The 8,504-nt window shown below is 46.5% G+C and overlaps 1 long non-coding RNA gene across 2 annotated transcripts in view; it reads left to right on the top strand.

Annotated features, from left to right (window-relative positions):
* Positions 1-1,928: 1,928 nt before the first annotated feature.
* LOC134519230 (uncharacterized) overlaps positions 1,929-8,504 on the top strand; it is a 241,200-nt gene continuing 234,624 nt past the window's right edge. For both annotated transcript variants that reach the window (XR_010072167.1, XR_010072166.1), the window contains exon 1: positions 1,929-2,131. This is a non-coding gene — a long non-coding RNA (uncharacterized LOC134519230). The remainder of the gene's footprint in view (positions 2,132-8,504) is intronic.

The following is an 8,504-nucleotide window of genomic DNA, read 5'->3' as shown; positions in this document are numbered from 1 at the left end:
CCCTCTAAGCAAACGATGGTTGTCCCTCTACAAGTGGGTTTTGTGTTGGGATAGGATTGGGCTGCGGTTTCAGAAAAGACTTGAGCCCAGTGATACGCAGGAGTGAGCACACATGCTGAAACCTGAAGTGATTTTGCTGGGATAAGGGAGTGCCACCCAGTGCCTGTTGATTATTTATTGGATTAAAAGGTCTGTGGGGCAGAAACTGCTGTTGCCCAGACTCTGACGGGTTCTCCCCAGTAGTGTTGGCAGAAGGGCACGTGATATTTCTGTCTCCTCCTGGGCATCTGGGCCGGTGGCCTACGTAGGGGCTACGTCAGTTTGTCTCTCTTGAACAAAAGCTGGAGCCAGATCTAAAGGGTCTTTTTGATGAAATTTCTCTTGGAAACTGGGGTGTTTCCGTGGAAACTTTAGGTTTAGCAGAGCCGGCCTTTCTGCTTTAGTTGTAAGCGGTTCGAGTGATGATTTGTAAGTCATTATTGTCAGCAGGTCTTGATATATTAGATTCAATAAATTCACACACATTTCTTGCTTACTAGCACTTCCAAAATATATACACCTCATTTTTGCTTTTTGAAGCAGGAAACATCAACTTCAAACTTTTCCTTAGGTAGAAAAAGTTAATTTGCACTCTTTAAAAAAAAATCACTGTAACAAATATATGATCAGAAATTGTCAAATTAATTTTTCCTTTCTTGTAAGACAGGATTTTAGCTTACAGCCTAAGTACTACAGGATTTGTGAAATAAAGCAGTCCCACAAGGATCCAGGCTGAGACACTCATCCTTTTTGCTGGGAACAAGCTGCAAACGAGAATACTTCAGTCAAAACCAGCCATGACTGGCACAAGAGGACCAGTGCTAAGGTGGGCGGGTGCTGGCAAGCCCAGCGACCCACGTGGTTACTTTAATACAGAGCCTCCGTCAAATTCCTGGAATTGATTAGTTGTTAACGCCAAGGAAAATAGTTGTGTAGCTGAAGGGAATGGGGGCAGTATTTGAGTGGCATTGTAATTTCTCCTGCGATTTTTCCCAGACACCGGCGTACCCTTATGCAATGGATAGGAGAATTGCAGCTGAATTAGTCAATACAATGCCACGGGTCTCCGCTGTTTGAGAGCCTTTATTACCAAACAAAGAAAATCCCTACAGAAAGCGAGACCGTGTTATCCATTAATCCGGGCGAAATCTGCTCATGACTTTTCCACCTGCTTTGCAGGATGTTGGGCAGCAAAGCTGGATACCATGGGTCCTTTCGGCTCCCTGTCCAGTGTGGGCTGCAGGGGCTGGACATTCCTACTCAAATCATAGAATCACGGAATGGTTCTGGTTGGAAGGAACCTTAAAGACCATCCAGTTCCGCCCACCCTGCCATGGGCAGGGACACCTCCCACTAGACCAGGCTGCTCAAAGCCCCATCCAGCCTGGCCTTGAACACTTCCAGGGATGGGGCATCCACAGCTTCCCTGGGCAACCTGTGCCAGTGTCTCACCACCCTCACAGTGAAAAATTCCTTCCTGATACCTAATCTAAATCTCCCATCTTCCAGTTTGAAGCCATTACCCCTCGTCCCATAACGACACGCCGAAACAGTCCCCAGCTTAACAAACGAGCGGGGTTTATTGTGCCCCCAAACTGGGAGAAATCTGCCTAAAGACGCCCCCAAACCCCGCGTAGAAAAAGCTCTGCTCGTTAAATTCCCCCCCCCCCCCAAACCCCCTCCCCCCCGTCCCCGTCAGCTACAAGCGCCGCCACCCCCGCCGACCCCTCACCACCCTCCTCTCTGCCGCCTCCCCACCGCCGCTCCAGCCCCCGGGGGTCCCGCCGCGGGAGCGGAGGGCGGGGGAGCGGGGGAGCGGGGCTGCCGCCCGCCGGGGAAGGCCGCGGCTGAGGAGACACCTGGGTTTCCCTGGCAACAGGTAGGCGCCCGCCGCGGCGGCCGGGGGAGCCGGGGTTTCCCCGCTACTCGCCCTGCCGCGCCGTTTGAGGGCCCCGGGGGCGACGGAGCAGGGTCAGGCCGGCGGCCGGCCGCCGCCTCCGCCGCGGGGCAGCCCCCGGGCCAGGTCCTCCGCCCCTTCGCAGGAGGAGCTGGGGGGGTCAGTCGAGGAGCGGCCCCTGCCCGCAGCGGGAAGGTAAGGGGGCCCTGCCGGTGGCGGGGCCGGGGGGATGGGGGGGACATGGGAGAGCGCTCGGGGTCAGGTACGGGGGGGTCCCCCCGCCTGAGGGGCGCTTCACCTGCCCGAGGACCCGCGGTTAGGGTGCAACTCCTCAGCTCAGAGAAGGGCCGCGTTTTCCCGGGACCGGGGCCTGCGGGCTTCCCCCTTCGATGTCCCCCGCTTTGCCCAGCTGGTGGCTTCTCCCCTCCCGGCCTCCACCGCCCCGCTTGGCTTCGACGTCAACCTGCCCCGGCACCTGGGTGGCTTCTTCTGGCAGGCACAGCCTGTGGCTGCTGCCTCCCCCCACCGCCCAGCCTGTGCCCCCCGTGTACCGCCTGAGCCCCCTTTGCTTCTGCCTGGGCCCATGCCCAGCGAGGCGGCGTCTCCCCCCTCGCCCGCTTCAGCGGGCAAAGACTTGCCTGCTTCCCGCTTAATTCCCTTCCTGATCCTCAGTGAAGGCTGGCAGGTCACCGGCCTTGCTGGTGCCTTTCCCCCTCATCGTCAATGCGGGAACACTCAGCCCACCCGGGTGCCCGGCCTCCGTGCGGCATCTTAGGGCCTGCCAGGCTTTCTCTTTGGTGTCCCAGGCACGTATGTATGGATGCTGGCTGGTTAATCTCGGCGGCTTCTGACAGGCACAGAAGCATCAGGTTGGGCACAGGTTTGCTGTCATGAGGCTGTGTGGCTCCTGGACGGGAGCTGGCTCCTGCGTGGGCGGTGAGCTCATGTCTGTCTGAGTGTGCCCCCGTAGACAGACGTGCCCGCGGTCCAAAGCTCTGTTCCCTCGGCAGGTTGTGGGTCCCCTACCAGAGGGGATGCCTCGGTCGCACCCCGGGATGCACGTGAGGAAATGGCCTCTCAGTGCCAGGCATCACCTCCGATATTCACTGCTGGGTGAGGTCAGGCGGAGATGGGCAGTACTCTAAGGCTTGCCATGTTGTGGCCAAGAAACTCCTTTCCTACCGCTTTATTTTCTTTTTTCCCTGAATCTCATGCCTAAAGCACAAGGAAGGGCAAAAGATAACAATGTCCTGGTACATATTGTTAAAAACCCCAAACCTTTACAAAAACTAAAACCATAAAAATGATCTTTAAGAGAAATTCTTTAAAAAAATTATCCCCACTTAAAATTTGCCTATTTGTTTTGTAACAGTAGTGCTTGCTACTAAAATTAAATGTCACATAGTCTTCCCATAGAACTTATCAAGAAAATGGAGCTGATTGGTGACCTCAGGCACTAATACAACAATAGCAAATAGGCCACGGCATCACAGACAAAGATACAAATTGACCTTGAATGTCAATTAACAGAAGGCTTTATCCACACTTTTTTATTGCACACAAGATCTCTGGACTCCACTGTGTCCCTGTGTTTCCTTTGTGTTGTGTTTGCAGAAAAAGAAAAGAGGCACAAAGCTCCTTTTATATTATTAAAACCAGAAGTTGTTTATAATTCTGTGGCCGCTCTGATATTTCCTGATAATGTAAAAACTCAATTCAAAAAGGAAATAATGTGTTGCTTTTCATTGTTCCCCCAAATAACTTAGAGGGAGATAACTTGATAAAAACATTTCTATCACACCCTCTGGTTAGTTAAGTGTAGTTGTTATGTTTCCAAAAATAGATAGTCTCCCAGTGTGCCTGAAATCTGCAACATGGAGGTCAGTTCTGTGTCATGCATAGTCTTTTTTGCCACACACATTCTGCCTGGAAATTGTCATGATCTTCTCCTCTGTTTCTTTAATTCCCTCATAATTTTGCATGGTGCTACAAAGTAGGTACATGCTTGTAATCAGAGAGAGACAAACTTGTAATCAGAAAGTAGCCAGCAATAGTTGTTTGATGCCAGAAAAATAAAAAACATTCAGAGGTTTGAAATAAGGGAAATTATAACTTTTTACAGCTTCTGGCAAAATTCCATGACTAACTTCCTTAAGAAATGTATGTACTAAATAATGAATAATGAACCAATATCTCTTTAAACTCTCCACAGAATTGCTTCTTTGTCTTATTTTTCAGTGACTTATAATGTTTTGGCTTTCCCAGCATTACTGATATTAAATCAGCTTGCTGACTGTGGGGATGACTTTGGAGCATGCTGGGGCGGGAGCTGGGAGATCGGGGCCATTCCAGAAGGAGCGGAATGCTTTTCCTTATACTTAGCCTCAGGCATAGACACGGCTTCTTCCTTCAGTCAAAAAAAGGAACTTCAGAGGCTTAAACATACACTCGGACGGCTGCTAATGAAACTGTTCAGTCTCTTCATACATTTCAAAATCTACATGCCATATTTCAGTCTCAGGCCTTCTGGGCATTTGTGTCTAATTAGGCTGGAGGGCCTCCAGTTCGAGATTACCTATGCTGCTTGGTGCCCAAAGTCTTTATATGACTTTGGCAATAAAGCAGATTACCGTGGGTTTATGCGCAAGCAAATTAGGGACAGATGCAAGCATTTTTGTAAGCCCTATTCCTGCTTTCTTAGCAGGGATTGAATTCCACCATCGTCTGGTTCTTTCTACATGAAATGACGAGCATGCCAATTATAGCATATTTGTAAGTAGGGGTACTCTGTAAGATGCGAGGCTTTTAAATACTTCATCTTCTCTTGCCTTTTTTTTTTTTCCAAGGGAGAAACAATACTGCTTCAAGAAAAGCTTCCAGTTCCAGATACAAATAATGAAAAAGAGGAAAGGACTCTTAGCTGAGCTATACATAGCACAGCAACAAATGTTTTGGGTTTGTTTTCATAACAGCTTAGAGTAGAATGGGGAAAACACAATACATAGCATGTGAATTGGTGTTTAGCACTATGAAGTAATATTCCACTGGTTAGGACTGCTATTTACTAGTACTTTAAAAAATAAAATCCCTGGGAGGAATATGGAAAGAGTGCTGTGGCTATCTCCTCAGTCATCACCGAATAAATAAACCAGATCTTAATTCTCCAGATTGTTGTCCACTTTATAAGTGCTAGATGCACTTTTAGGATGTTATCCCTGGTTCTGTAAAGCCAAACCTTGAAATGAAATCCCAATTCCAATGAACTAAATGACAAAACTTACCGAACAACTGTTTCATCTTGGATGTCAGGAGAACTGGATACATATTCAAAGGGAGACAACGCCTTAAATGAACATTAAAAATATTTAGAAATATGTGTTAAAATGTATTTTGTGAAATGTTAGGTGGCAGGGATGAAACCCAAATATTAAAGTACTCTTCTAAATTAATTAACCAATTTTTCAGAATGATAGCAAATATCTACAAATCTTCCAGTACTTGGCATCCTGCAGTCTTACATAAGTGATTGTAGATTTTAAGTGCCTAACTTCAGACACTGGTAGGTGAATACTTATATTAATAAATACAAAGATAACACACTCCAGAAAACGTCAGATTCTTCACAGTTATAATTCTGGAATATTAGACTTACAACTCAGAAATACTGTGTTTGAAAACAAAGTTCTTCATGACCTCATTAGGAAGACCTAAGAATAACTGTCTCCTGACAGCCAAACTCCTGTTCGAATATAAATCTTAGGAATCCTTACCTCAGTCCCCCTGTGACAGCTCTACGGAAATGTTCTGATGCCAAGATGGTGAGGAACAGTGGTGCACCATGAAAAGTGAGTGTCTTCTCCCTGTCAGGTTCCCAGATTTTTGCTTGTGATTGTGCAGTTGATAGAGTCAGTTTTATTTCTTTGAAGAAAAAAAGATTACACGTGAAACCCTGATATCTAATTTTTAGATTTAAATCATATGACATAAATTAAGCAGTTCCACATTTTAGAATGCTCTAAAAAAACACCCCCAAGTCCTTCTCCCCAGGGCTGTTCTCAATCCATTCTCTGCCCACCCTGTATTTGTGCTTGGTGTTGCCCCGACCCAGGTGTGGGACCTTGCACTTAGCCCTGTTGAACTTCATGAGGTTGACATGGGCCCACCTTTAAAGCCTGTCCAGGTCCTTCTGGATGACATCCCTCCCCTCCAATGTATTGACTGTGCCACACAGCTTGGTGTCATCAGCAAACTTGCTGAGGGTGCACTCAGTCCCACTGTCCGTGTCTCCAATAAAGATGTTGAACAGCACCGATCCCAATACTGACTCCTGAGGAACGCCACTTGTCACTTGTTTCCACTTGGACATTGAGCCATTGACTGCAGCTCTGAGTGCGACCATCCAGACAGTTCCTGATCCACCAAGTGGTCCATCCATCAAATCCATGTCTCTCCAGTTTAGAGACCTGGATGTCGTGGGGGACAAATAGTGACAAACATTTACATCCAAGAGAAATCCTGTGTAGCCACCCTTTTATATGCAACTTTTATATTAAAGGAATTTCCTTCATTTGTGAAGTTCTCAGACAGCTGGGATAGGTAATCACATCTGAAATGTCTCCGCTTGCACCTCTGGAATATGGATGTGTAAGCAGTGAGGGGGCATTGCCTGGTGGCAAGCACAGCCGGGGAGGCCTGGTCCTGAATGCTCAGAAGGGGACAAATCTGTCCCGCTGAAGGTCCTGTGCCTTGTCCCCTACCTCCTCAAACCATGGTGAGGGACAGCCTTGCAATGCTGGTCCTGAACTTTGTGGCGTGAGCCTCTATGTATGTAGGAATACAACAGCGCACTTTGATGTATCGTATGGTCATTCATTTTCATAGAAAGCAAAGCGACTGCTCAATAATAGAATGTGCCTTCAGAAGAAGCTGAGCTACTTTTCATGGGAAAGCTAACACTTTAAAACCCCCTTTTCATCCTGTAACATTCCAGAGATCAACGTATATCTGCAAGTGTTAACCTTGAAAAGGGAAGTCTTTGATGCTCAGCCCTGAAGGAGGAAATGCAGGTGTTCTTATGTCAGGGTGCAAACTTAGGAGACCTCAGAAACTACAAATTTGAGTCCACCTTGTCTTCACCAAAATAGTTTTATAGTGAAGGGCTTCAGAAATATTTTTAGGTAAATCAAATACGTATTTCCCAGTATTTCAAATGTAAAGGAGAGGATAAATGCCTTAATAAGTTAGGAAGGCAGTAGCCTCATTTATCAAAAAGATAACAGGAACCCAGATGATGGAATTATCAATATTTTGCAGGGAAAAAAGCATGTGGTAGGATGAAGCAGTGTACTGCAGTGGGTTATTGGCTTTGTCTTCTGGTCTCAGAACACTAACCTGAACTCTGAAAAAGCATCTGGGGAAGAAATATTCTTAGAGACCCAGTCTGGACCTTTGTGATGTTACAAATGAAACGCAAAAAGTGCATTTTGGTTTTTTTGTTTGGTTGATTGGTTTGTATGTAATTGAAGTAGGGCTCTGTGGCTTGGATAGTTCTACTTTTTTTCAGCACTTTCTGAAGTCATTATAGCTGCAGCTTGGCTGTCATGTTCTTCCTTTAATTGGAAGTTGGCCAAGGGAATGGTTGGCAAGCCTGTTTTATGGAAGTCTGGACATTATCTTGCTGCTTTGGGGCCTCTGCAGTATTAATAAACCACGAATAAACTTCCTGGCATTTCTTTAACGACATTATGGTTAAAGAACAATCAGTTTAAGCCTTCAGAGAATAGCTATTGCAGAAGAACAGAAAAGACAGTCCACTGACATCTAGCGAACGACTCTTTTCTTTGCTAAAGCAGAAAGCCTTGCTGGATTTGCTACTCTTTCTTGCACGGCAGAAAGAGTAGTCATGGGACATAGTATAAATAATAAACTACCAATAATTAATATAGCCCGTCCACTCGAGAATCTTGTGCATACTGGTTAAAAAGTCTCTTTTCCTCACTTTATCTGCATATGATATTAATTTAATTTTGTGTCCTGATCTTGAATTTATGTTTTGGGATCTTATCTTGAAAATGCTGTTCAAGTTGCTATCCAGTGTGTATCTCCACTAGCCAGAGCCGAGAAAATATGCCTAGATTTAGTGGGGATCTACCTAACTTTCCTTGGACAGGGGGCTGCAGGCAGAATTGCTCTGTGGTGTATGTGGAGGACCATTAAAAAGCATGTTCTGTAGAAACCTGCTGTGTAGGGGGTGCTGCAGGATGAGCCAGGAGTCCATCTGGTCCGTGCTGCCACTCTTTGAGGAGCTGAGTGACGTGGCCAGCAAGAAGCCCCCATCTACGTCATGAGCCTTTGGTCAGCAGTGTCTTGCAGCTGAATTTTTCAACATCAGAGAAGGGGACTCTGGGGGATGCACGTAGGGATTTTCCCTGATGGTGTAATTCTGTATTGAGTGTCGTGGTACCTGTAGTCAGCAATACCATGGCTTTTCCTCTCCTATTCCTGTGTGACATACAAATCACTAATGAGTAGCTAATTAGGCATAAGTAATCATGATTTTATTCTGTTT

This window comes from Chroicocephalus ridibundus, chromosome 1 (genome assembly GCF_963924245.1).
Source record: "Chroicocephalus ridibundus chromosome 1, bChrRid1.1, whole genome shotgun sequence".
Classification (NCBI taxonomy): domain Eukaryota; kingdom Metazoa; phylum Chordata; class Aves; order Charadriiformes; family Laridae; genus Chroicocephalus; species Chroicocephalus ridibundus.
Note: the sequence above shows the minus strand (reverse complement) of the source record. Positions and strands in the feature narration are given on the sequence as shown.